Below are 12,777 nucleotides of genomic sequence, written 5' to 3' on the forward strand. Positions count from 1 at the left end.
TGAAGCAGAGACATGAGCTAACGGAGGAAGTCTATGGGGGGAGGCGTCTTCTTTGAATTCATGGAAACAATGAAATTCATACCTGACCATAGGACCTGCCTGTTGCAGTCCAAGAATAGCCTGCTTAAGGGTAGCATCAGGACTTTCCTATTCCCAGGAGTCTCCACAGCAGTCCAAGAGCTAGTCATGTTTGGTCCCCAGGTGACGACTTTGGCCCAGGAAATGAGATGTACATTGGGCCAGTGTGGGTATCCAGACTCATGCCATAGTAGCCTATGTCTCTTGTAACAGCAGCTCCATATCAAAGCTTCTAGGGTGCCTGCAAGGACACACCCAGTTCTAGGAGTCTTTGTACACAAGAAAGCTCAACATTATGGCATCCCTCTTAGGCACTTATAATTCATTCATTCATTGTCCTTCTAGTCTAGATGTAATTCACCGGTCAAGAGCCATTTTTAACATAAGCAATGTTGCCTGGCAACACAGCCAACATTCCACCTTTTTTTCTGGTTTCTAGGGTTGACAGAGCTAGTACGTTAACCCAAGGTCAAATCTATTCTTAAGAGAAGGAAAAGGTTTTGTTAACCTTTCATCCACAAATATTTACTGATGTTTCCCCCATACATGTGAACACACACACACACACACACACACACACACACACCCTACCCTATCCCTGAATCCTTGGTCCTCTCCCTGTCTCCCAGCACCACCCATTCCATTTTGAAAGCCTAGACTTTGGAGTTTCAAATGCCAGGAACTCTCAATTCCAAGGCGAGGATTGGTAAGTTTCAAATGCCATTTTGATTTTTCTGAGTCTGGCCTTTTGGGTTTGAAACCCTGAGTCAGAGCATAGGTTCATGTTCTAATCAATAGACTTGGGAAGAACAGTCGAAGAGCCAGGTGTCCTGGGCCTCAGAATATTGAACAGTTTTCTGAATTGAGGAAGAGGGGAGGTGAGGCCATGATGAGGGATGAGGTCAGCAGAGTCTACACAAGGAGCCGGAGGCTGAAAGGGTCTGGTTGTTTTCACTGGTACCCTATGAGGACCATTGCTTGACAGAGAAGCAGGAAGGACACTGTCTGAGCCCTGAGGCATCTCTTGGCTCTGACTTAGTGGGTACACAGCCCCCTACTTACCCACTCCATCTGTGGTGGTGAAAGTGCCCGGAGCCTGCAATCTGCTCATGTCCTGAAGGGAAGCCAGCAGCCTTGCACTTGGGTGGTTCTGAGCAGAATCCACCTGTGGTCCAGAGGGAGCAGTGGGGAAACCTAACCCCCCCACCCCCGAAGTCCATACCCCACAAAGATGACAGCAGAGGAAGCCTGCCACTGTTGTATGAAGGAGGGGGATGGGAGGTCCTAGTGAGGAACACAGTTTTTCTGTGTGTCAGGGGCAGGGTCATTGATTCATTCAATAAATTGTCTTACTGCTCTGAGCCCAGGTTCTGGAGCCAGACTGCCTGGGATCACCAGTTCCGCTACTTCTTAGGCAGGCTATTTCATCTCTTCGTGCTCAGCTTCCTCACCTGTAAAACAGGGACAAAACAATATCCACTTCCTGGAGTCATGTTGAAGTCTAAGAGAAGTAAGACATGCAAAGCATTTACCAAAGTGCCAGGCAGCTAGGAACCACCCCGCAAATGCTAAGTGCTGTTCTTATTCCACATCAGACGTTTCTCGATGCACGAGGGGTGCAGGAGTGAACAAAGGATCAGCTTCGTGGAATTCTAGTGAGGAGATGGAGGATACCAGATGCAAAACCAGTATATTCCTTTGAAAGAAAGCTAAAGCTTGGATGCCACTTCTTCTCTCTGAGCGCTGGCCCCTTTGGGATAAATGATGGTTCCCACACAAAGGCAAGTGCCTCAGCACAGGCCTGGCATCCAGTCAGTGCTCACTGAAAGGGACTCCGTTCCCCTCTGCCAGCTCTCCTCTCTGCTGCCCGCAGGACTGGCCGTGAGCCGCCACGCTGCCTAGTTGGAGAACCCTGGAGCACCGGGAGAATCAATAGAGTCACAGATACAAAGGAGATTCCCAGAAGCACTGTTCCCACCAACCAGATGTTCCCACGCCTTTCTCAAAGAGATTAGTGTCCTAGCAACTGGAAAAGGGGGGATATGGTCTGTTTCTCTCCGGGAACAAAATGGACAAAAAGACATTTGTTGAAGTTCAGCCTTCTGGGAAAGTCCCACAGCAGGGAAGGCATTTAGTGAAGAGAGCATCCCCTTCGTCACTGTCACCAGGTCACTGTCCTGCCTGGAGAGTCCTCAATGACTCTCTGTTGTCAGAGCAAATAGAATGGGACTTTTGATCTTCTCCATCAGACCTGTGCTCTTGCTAGCCTCCTGGACTCTTTCTTCCTTGTTGAGATTTAGGGGACCCTGTACACCCAGAAACCTTGGGGTCCTCCTTGACCTCTCCCCAACTCTCACTCTCACAAGCAAACCATCAGCATCCTCTGTTGACTCTGCCTTCAGTGTACTCCAACCTATTTCCTTCTGTATCAGCTTCCTTGTATAGTGATACTGCTGTGTAACTCCCCACCTTCTCTGTCCCTAATGCCACTGCTTTGCCCCAGGCCACTAGCTCAGTTCTAGACCTCAACCCGGCCTCCATCTGCCACCCCACTTTCATCCCTCTTGAAGTCTACTCCCTTGCAGAATGGAGCCCACCCAAAACCTCAAAGGAACTTCTAGAAATATAAATCTGACCATACCTCTCCCCTGCCTAAACCCCCTTTGTGGTTTCCAGTTGCCCTTAGAGTGAAATCTAAATGCCTTATGGGGGCCTCCAGAGCCTGTGGGATCAGGTTCTGCCATTTTTTCTGACCTCATTGTTGACTGCCATCTCTTGCCTCCCGATCTTCCAGTTGCTGGGGCCGTTCCTCAGGGCTCCATGTGTCCCATGATGGTCTTCTCACCACTCAAATCTCTCCTTAAACACTAGCCCCGCATTGTCCCCCCCCCCCGATTTATGTTCTCCTCATCACTCATTGTATCTCATATATATTTTAACTTTTCTCCCATTTTTTTCTCCCTTTCCAGCTAGAATGTAAGCTCCACAAGGGCAGGGACTATGTCTCTCTTGTTGACTTTTTATGCCCTGAGCCAACACATAGTAGATGGGGGCTGTGGACTGAATTGTGTCCCCCCCAGCCTCTCTCCACAATTCTCAAGCTGAAGCCCTAACCCCAGTGTGATGGTATTTGGAGGTGGGGACTTAGAGAGGTGATTAGAGTTGGATGAGGTCATGAGGATGGGTCCTCATGATGAGAAGAGGTAGAGACAGCAGAGCACTCTCTCTTCAGGGGAGCCATTAAGGATGGCCATTAAGGATGCGTGAGAAGGTAGCCATCTGCACACCAGGCAGAGAGCTCTTGCCAGACACTGACCCTGATGGCACCTTCATCCTGGACTTCTGGTCTTCAGAACTGTGAGAAAATAAATTTTGGTGGTTTAAGTCACCTAGTCTTTGGCATTCTGTTGAGGCAGCCCCAGCTGACAAAGATAATGATTACAGTGGATGAAGAACCAAAGTAACATTTTTTTATCCTGTTCCTGCAAAGACATGAGGAAGAGGATGGGGAGTGGAGAGCAGCTGGGTTCTGGCAATAGGCCTGTCCACTGGAGTGGGGGCCACAGACAGTTGGGCAGCTCTGGGGTCTGAACAGACACGTTCAACTCAACATCCAGCTTAGCCAGGACAGATGAGTGATCAGAAAGCATAGTAATTTCTGAGCCCCAAACCAACCCCAGGGACAGCCGTTCTACAGATTTCCTTGAGCAGACTACTCCATGCCAGGGACTGAGCCAGTCCTTGGGGACCTCTTCTCCTTCATTCAGTGAACACCTAGCATCTCTTCTGCTCAAGAGAAATTTGAGCACGGGGCCAAGTGCAGGGGACGCCTTTGGGGGCATTTCTCCACCAGTTTGTCTTGTGGTGACCCACTTACCTAGCTGTCTGTGTCCCTCACTGGCTCCCCAACTCCTTGGGAACTCGTGTGAGAGATTCTGGCACCTGTGGGCCTGTCATATAGCGTGGAGCTGGAGAAAGGAGCATTGACTGAAAGTGAAATAGACCCAAAGTTGCCCTCAAGAGGTCACAGTTGAGGCCGTGAGAGTCTGATCCTTAACATACAGTATGACAAGGCTAGCCTAGGGACAAAATGAGCTCAGATGTGTGGAGAGCACTTATCTCACAGTAGGTATCAATACTGGGGAAAACTCTGGCTTATCTTTCATGACCCTGGTCCTCTGCTCTCTGCGGTAGAAGCTTTTTCTCTCTCTCCTGTTGCGGTAGACGCTGCTGGTGCTCCACCCAGATCCCCATCACCAAAGTGGCGCACCGCCTCCCGGCTTCTGCAAATGTTGGCTGCGAACAGCTCCCAGCTGCACCTTTCCATGGAGAATGGCTTTCAGCCAACAGGAGCGTCCCTGGGGAATTTCTGGGATGCTACACTCTTCCTGTGGGACGATAAAACATCCCCTCTAGTATTGCTCATGTTCCAGGGCAACTTGTGGGACCAGGCTGAGGCTAGACCTTTCCAGAAACCACTTCTTTGTGTGATTTCTTTCCTGCCTCATCCTGCTGCCCTACCCCCTCCCCCAAACACACTCTTTCTAGTGACAATCGAACTCTCCATAAGTAAATACATGCATAACAGTCTGACTAAGGTTTTGTCTTGAGGAAACCTAACCTAAGACCATGCATTGTCTCTCTACATATATACACTTCATGGGACGGAAGGAAGCCTCTTCCAGGCCTGGGCTCCAAAGCCCTTTGAGACCTTCCTGCCTCCCATTTTCCTTCTCACCAGCATAATGTAGATGACCATGGTGAGATGGTGGGGTCACAACATGGAAGAAACTCCATTTCTGAATCACTGCTTAGAGGAGGTGATTTTGAACTTCACATGAGTGGGAAATTAACAGAGATCATATTTGATAAAGCAGGAGATGTTACTGTAACTAACACATGTGGGTTTCAGTCATTTGTATGCCCTGGCAGATGCTGTGGAAGGAATGTGAGCTTTGGAGTTAGACAAACTTTGAGTTCCAGCTCTGCTACACTTTACATCTCTGAGACTCAGTTCCCTCATCTCTAAAGGGAAAAAAAAAATGTAGACCCTCATCTGAGGACGATTTTTGATCATTAACTAAGATCATGCTTTAGCCCTGTGTTTAGCCTGGCACAAACTTGCCAAGGATTGATACATGCTAGTTCCTTTTCCCAGGAGGTTCACAAGATCATCATCCCAAGCTCTAGGGGGTGCTTTCACACTGCATGTTCTAGGCCTAGGCCAGGGCCTCTCCCTGAGCATGTTGGCTAGAGGTCCTATAGCTAACATGGCATGATGGCTAATGTCATCCATCAACGTGATTGGCTATGGGGTGTCCACATATGAGGGTGTTTCTGAATGAGATTAACATTTGAATCAGTAGACTCAGTAAAGCAGCTTGTCTTCCCCAATGTAGTGGGCCTCATCTAACCTGTTGAAGGTCTAAATAGAATAATAGGCTGAGTAAGAAAGAATTCTTTTTCTCTGCCTGTCTTTGATCTGGGACATTGCTCTTTGGTCTCAGACTGGAATTCATATCATTGGCTCTCCTTGGTCTGGACTTAGGCTTCATAACCACATGAGTCAATTTCTTATTCATATGTATATATAATCATACACACACACACACACATCCTCTTTGTTCTGTTTCTCTGGAGAACCCTGACTCACACACATGGAGTTTTTTAGCCAGCCTTCATTGCTGGAGCACAGCTACATCACACAATGTCACCCCTATGAGCCTACAGCTCTCTCTCTCTCTGGTCATTGCCCCAGGACAGGACTTCTTTTGCGCACTAGGACCATCACACAAACCTCCTCGTTGGTCTCCCCATTTCTGATCTTGCCTCTCCAATCCATCCTCACCAAAGGCCACAAGAATGTGGTTTCTAAAACCCACATCAGTCCATGTTATGCATGTACTAAAAAAGTTTCTTTTGCTTACAAGTCCCAATTTTCTCATCCATATAATGGGAGCATTGAGACTATGACCCCTTCTAGATATTTGCTTTTGTGATACGGAATATGATCTTCATTCCTTGGGTTAGCAGCAAAGGGATGATTCTCCTCTGGCCCAACAGCCCTCCATTATTCTTCTCCTGTGACTTGTATGTGCCAATATTCTGTTCCATTTAAACTGCTGTGCTCTCCTGACCTCTGGCCATTTGGTTATATTGCCCATATCCTCCTAGCAGGCCAGTTCCACCTCCTGTGAAAATCTTTCCCATTCTTAAGGGTCTGGCTCAAATATTACTCCCTCATGAAGCCTCACTTGAATTTCAATAGGATATAACAAGATTTCTCCCTCTCCTTCAAATCCCTACTAAATGATAAGGTACAAGGGACTGTGACCCCTTTATATGTATATTATACATTAAGCATTGTCTCTGCACTTAGTAGGGAGTTTAAAAATATTTACTGAATTGGGGGCCCTGGGTGGCTCAGTCGGTTAAGCGACTGCCTTTGGCTTGGGTCATGATTCCTTGCTCCTGGGATCGAGCCCCGCGTCGGGCTCCCGGCTCAGCAGAGAGCCTGATTTTCCCTCCCCTCCTTTCCCTGCCTGCCTATCTACCTACTTGTGCTCTCTCTGTCAAATAAATAAATAAATAAATCTTTTAAAAAATTTATTGAATTGATTCCATTTTATATTTACAAACTTATTCTTTGTTTCCCATCTGTACCAAGTTATATGTTCTGTTTCCTGTTCTCTTTCCTTTTTATTATTTCATTTCCCCCTCTGCTAGTTTATTAGTTTTACTCTCTGATAATTTAGTGGTTACTTAATATTACAACATGCTTTTATCACATGACAGACAATGCTAGGACCTTATACTCCTTTAACTCCTTATCTGTACTTCCCTTGTTGTCATGCATTTTAATGATATATAATTTTGAATCCCCAGAAGACATCGCTATCGTTTTTTGTAGGATCAAGGTTCATTTCAGTTTATTCCAAATATACCCTTCATTCCTTCCTGCATGTTCATATTTCCTTCCAGGGTTAACCTGCTGGAGAACTCTTTATAGAATATCTTTTTATGTGGTCTGTTGGCCATGTTTTTCTAAGTTGTCTGTAAACATCTTTATTTTACCTTCACAGTTGGAGGATTTCTTTTCCCCTTGGTCCAGTATTTGGGATTGGCAGTTGTTTTCTTTCAGTACTTTAAAAGATGCTGTCTGTTGTTTTCCACCTTACAATGTTTCTACCAAGAAGTTCACTGTCTGTATGAATGTTGTTCCTTTGAAGGTCAAGTATCTTTTTTCCTCTGACTGCTTTTAAGTTATTTATTTATTTGCCTTTGGATTTTAGCAGTTTTACTCTTACAGGCATATGGGTGTGGTTTTCTTTATATTTCTCCTGCTTCAGGTTTATGTGAACTGTGGTTTGATGTGTTTTTACCGATTTTGGGAGATTCATGGTTGTTATCAGAATTACTGCTTCTGTTCCATGCTGCCTCTTCACTACACCCCATGCGTCTCTTTCCTGTATTTTCCATTATTTCTCCTCTTTATTTTGGAGATGTTTTTCTGCATAAATTTTCCTGACCTATCTTCCAGTTCACAGATCTCTCTTCAGATGTGCAAAGTCACCTGTAAACCCACTGATTGAGCTCTCAATTTCAGTGATGGTATTTTTCAGCTCTTGAATTTCCAATTGGTTATTTCTTACAGATCCCAGGTCTCTGATAAAATTCTTCATTTGGTGCATCTTCTTGGACATATCAATCCCAGTTGTCTTAAAGTCCACATCTGATAACACTCATATTTGGGTCATCTTTGGATCTATTTCTATCAGGTTTTTTTTTTTTTTTGATACTGTTTATTTATGTGTTTGGTGAAAAAAGTTTTTTTTTTTTTTCTAAATTGAATGCCAGATATTGTACATGAGAAGTAGAAAGGGATCTTTCTGTTGTTACCTTTCTCCAGATAAGACTTTGCCCTTTCATTTGACATAGCTGCAGTTGGGGCCTAACATCTTAATCCAATCAGAAGCTGAGCTGATTCAAGTGTGGGTTGCAACTTTTGTTAAGTCTAGGTTTGCCTGTGGGGTCCCCCTTATTTCTGGGCTATAACCCACAGTCATCTGAACTAAAAGCTTGGGATATATCCCAAGACTCTTGGGAGTAGAGACCCCTGTGGATTCAATGAAATCATCCTTTGGTGAGCCCCTGTAGCTGGAGGAAGGGTGAGACTTCTCCCAGTGTGCCTACTAAATGGTCTTTTAACAAAAGGGTGGGGCAGGGATCAGGGTTTTCCTTTGCTGCGTGAGATGTGCAGGCTTGTAGCTAGAGACAAGCTTCTGGAGATAAGAAAAGGAAGACTGGGGGCGCCTGGGTGGCTCAGTGGGTTAAAGCCTCTGCCTTCGGTCCAGGTCATGATCCTGGGGTTCTGGGGTCCTGGGATCGAGCCCCACATCGGGCTCTCTGCTCAGCAGAAATCCTGCTTCCCTTCCTCTCTCTCTGCCTGCCTCTCTGCCTAATTGTGATTTCTGTCAAATAAATAAATAAAATCTTAAAAAAAAAAAGAAAAGGAAGACTGATTCTTGCCCCTGCTTGCTTCTCCTCACCCTTTCCCCATGTTGTGCTGGGCCTTTCCCTGAATGTCTGTGACCAAACTGGATAGGTATTTAAAGAAGAGTCATTTATACTGGACTCAGATGCTGGGCTGACTGGGCCTCCAGGCATGAGACTGGACTCTAGCCCAGACTCTAGATGCTGCTGTTCCTTTCTTTTTTTCTTTTATTATTATGTTATTTTTATTTTGTTTATCATGTTGGTCACCATACAGTACCTCATTAGTTTTTTTTTAAGATTTTATTTATTTATTTGATAGAGATTACAAGTAGGCAGAGAGGCAGGCAGAGAGAGGGGGAAGCAGGCTTCCTGCTGAGCAGAGAGCCTGATGCAGGGCTCAGTCCCAGGATCCTGAGATCATGACCCAAGCCGAAGGCAGAGACTTAACCCACTGAGCCACCCAGGCGCCCCAATACATTATTAGTTTTTGATGTAGTGTTCCATGATTCATTGTTAGTGTATAACACCCAGTGCTCCATGCAATACATGTTTTCTTTAATACCCATCCTCCCACTCACCCATCCTCCCACTCCCCTCTCCTCTAAAACCCTCAGTTTGTTTCCCGGAGTCCATAGTCTTTCATGGTTCATCTCCCCCTCTGACTCCCCCCCTTCATTTTTTCTTCCTTCTCCTAATGTCCTCTGTGCTATTCCTTATGATCCACAAGTAAGTGAAACCATATCATAACTGACTTTCTCTGCTTGACTTATTTCACTTAGCACATTCCCCTCCAGTTCCGTCCATGTGGATGCAAAAGTTGGGTATTCATTCTTTCTGATGGCTGAGTCATATTCCATTGTATATATGGACCACATCTTCTTTATCCATTAATCTCTTGAAGGGTATCTTGGCTCTTTCCATGGTTTGGCTGTTGTGGCCATTGCTGCTATGAACATTGGGATGCATGTGGCCCTTCTTTTCACTACATCTGTGCCTTATGAGGTAACTACCCAGTAGTGCAATTGCAGGGTCATAGGGTAGCTCTATTTTTAATTTTTTGAGGAATCTTCACACTACTTTCCAAAGTGGCTGCACCAACTTTTTCATGTGTCCATTGGCCATTTGTATGTCTTCTTTGGAGAAGTGTCTGTTCATGTCTTCTGCCCATTTTTTGACTTATTTGTTTTTTGGGTGTTGAGGGTTTTTTTTTTTTTTAAGATTTTATTTTTATTTATTTATTTGACAGAGAGAGTGAGAGAGCACAAGAAAGGGGAGCAGAGGGGGAGTGAGAAGCAGACTCCCCACTGAGCAGGGAGCCTGATGCAGAACTCAATCCTAGGACCCTGGAATCATGACCTGAACTGAAGGCAGATGCTTAACTGTCTGAGCTACCCAGGCACCCTTGGGTGTTGAGTTTGAAGAGTTCTTTATAGATCTTGGATATCAGCCCTTTGTCTATAGCGACATTTGCAAATATCTTCTCCTATTCTGTGGGTTACCTGTTTTGACTGTTTCATTTGCTGTGCAGAAGCTTATTATCCTGATGAAGTCCTGAAAGTTCATTTTCACTTTTGTTTCCCTTGCCTTTGGAGATGTATCTTGAAAGAAGTTGCTGTGGCCGATGTTGAAGAGGTTACTGCCTATGTTCTCCTCTAGGACTCTAAATGGATGAAACACTTCAGTGTGATACAGGAATCCATGAAAGTCCTAGAGGAGACTACATATACTGCTGTTTCTCAAAGGGAACTGGGGATGTTTCCCCGCAATGACCACTTGGTGGTGAAGTGAGGGGGAAAGGTTGGCTTTGGATTTTGAAGGCTGGCACAAGGTGAAAGTAGGCGCTGGAGTCAGAGTGTTTTCTTTCCACACAGGAATATGATGTTCCCCTCAGTCCTGGCTGGACCACAGAGACAGCTTCAGACTCGGAGAAAGAGGAACAAGAGAAGATCTCTGGACTCCAGCTCTTGCTCTGCCCCACCTTGGATGAGTGACCTTGGACAAGTCTTTGCCCCTCTCTCGACTCCGTTTGTCAAGAGCTGCAGAATAAGGGGGTTGGGCTGAGGTCCCTTCCAGGAACCCAGGCACCTGGGATGCCTCCCATCAAATGCCCCAGGCCCCAGACCTCCTCTCATCACAGCTGTCCTGCAAGGTTGGAGGTTATGAGCCCCGCTTCACAGATAGGTAAATGACACTCAGAGAGGTACACTGACCCCCTGAGGTCATGCAGCAAATAAGCTGTCCCCATAGGATATAAGCTGCATAAGAGCAAGGAATTTGTGTCATGCCTCACATGTAGTAGATGCTGAACAAATAACCAGTGAGTGGATGAAGGCAGCAGCGCAGCAGAGATTTGAAGCTAGGCCTGAGGGACTGTGAAGCTGTCCTCCTTTCCAGTGCTCAATGCTGCTTCCGCACAGTCTCTTTGGGATTATTTGGATAATGTTCTTGGAGGGGCAAGGACGTATTGAAAACGAGGATTACCGGTTGTTTGATAACGATAATCAGGGGAGGAGTGGAATAAAAGCTCAGGGATGATATGGAAGCCAGTCCCAGACTCAAATTTGAAAAAGAGAAGCAGAGTTGTGAGGTCCTGTTCAGGAGTCAAACCAGAACACACTGGCTTTCTGGAGCCCTGGTGGGGTCCTGCAGTCATTACAGCGCAATTGTTAGTGGGTGATTGCACGTAACCTTCCCCTGACAGGCTGGATTGCACAGTGTGATTATCTTTGCCAGGGTTCTCTGAACTTCTGTGGTCTCACACACTTTTGGGAAAACAGTTGGGGAGCGTGTACCCCCAAAATGTGCACATACTTACAAATGAAATATATGTATGACACTCAAATCATATATTAAATACCAGTAAAGCTTGCTTTCTTTATTAACAGGGAGAAAGAGAAGTCTTATTTGTTCCTTTCTGCACCCCAGTGGTTTGCTCAGCTCCCACATGTCATCAGATTGGGTTGTGCTTGCTGCCCTCCCAACCAAAGGCTGTGAGGTTCCCATGAAATGCAGTCAGAGTTGGGAGTCAAGAAGGTTCTAGTGTACCAGCCCTGACCACCTGGAACCAAGCACACAGGTGCCCTTTCTCCTCTGAGGGCCTTGGGAGGGGGAGCCTGGAAGCCTGGGTGCACCCCGGGTCCTGCCATGCCTTGGTGAGTGACCTTGGCTGAGTTCTATCCCTGCTTTTGGTTCTTGGTTCCTGCCTACGGCAGGGTTTACAGTCCTCCCCCTACCTCCTGCCCCGGGAGCTGCTCAGAGGCCATGGGGTGGGGGCACCATGAACCAAGTGTGCTGGGTGGCACCTTGAAACAAGTGTGCTGGGTGGCGAGCTAGGCTGTTGAGGAGGGGCCATACCCTGGTCATCAGAGATTCAGCAACAGGCCAGGCAGGCCTTTGAGTCAGCAGGACTTAACTTCGCCAACAGGCAGCCCCTGCTGCTTCTGTTGCTCAGGGAACCTCTCCCATTTCTAGGGTATTAATAGAACTAGGAATGGCATCTAATGCTTACATTGGCCCCACTCTGAGTCAGGCACTAAATGCTTCAAACTCACCGTCCCTTGTGACAACCTTATCAGGGAGCTATGATTGGGATTGCCATCCCCATTTTACAGATATGAAGACCGAGACACAGCTCAGAAACTCACCAGAGATGCAGCTTGGGATGGATTTGAAAGCAGGTACAAGGTTCTGGAGTGTTCCAGGTCCTAAACCACTCTGCCACATACCCTCCTATTACTCCAATTCCCGCTCTCATTCATTAATTCACATCTCCCCCATTCTTGCTCCTTTTCCTTTTTCTGTTCCTCTGATTACATCCCCCTGCTGCTCACTTGCTACCATTTTTACTTTTTACTTCCTGTTATTCCCCAAATACTGTTCTTCATATTTGCACACTGTCTCTCTCTCCTCTCCCTACTGTAGAAGGGCCTCTCCCATTCCTACTGCCCTTCTTCCTGGCCAGGCTGCTGTTAATGTTTCTTGCTACTATTCTTTTTTTTTTATGATTTTATTTATTTATTTGTCAGAGAAACAGAGAGATCAAGAGAGCAAGCACAAACTGGGAGAACAGTAGGCAGAGGCCGAAGCAGGCACCCTGCTGAGCAGGGAGCCCAATGTGGGACTCTATCCCAGGACCCTGGGATCATGACGAGAGCCGAAGGCAGACACTTAACTGACTGAGCCACCCAGGGACCCCTCTTGCTA

Source organism: Mustela putorius, unplaced genomic scaffold, assembly GCF_011764305.1.
Source record: "Mustela putorius furo isolate JIRA1106 unplaced genomic scaffold, ASM1176430v1.1 tig00003850_pilon_pilon_pilon, whole genome shotgun sequence".
Lineage (NCBI taxonomy): Eukaryota > Metazoa > Chordata > Mammalia > Carnivora > Mustelidae > Mustela > Mustela putorius.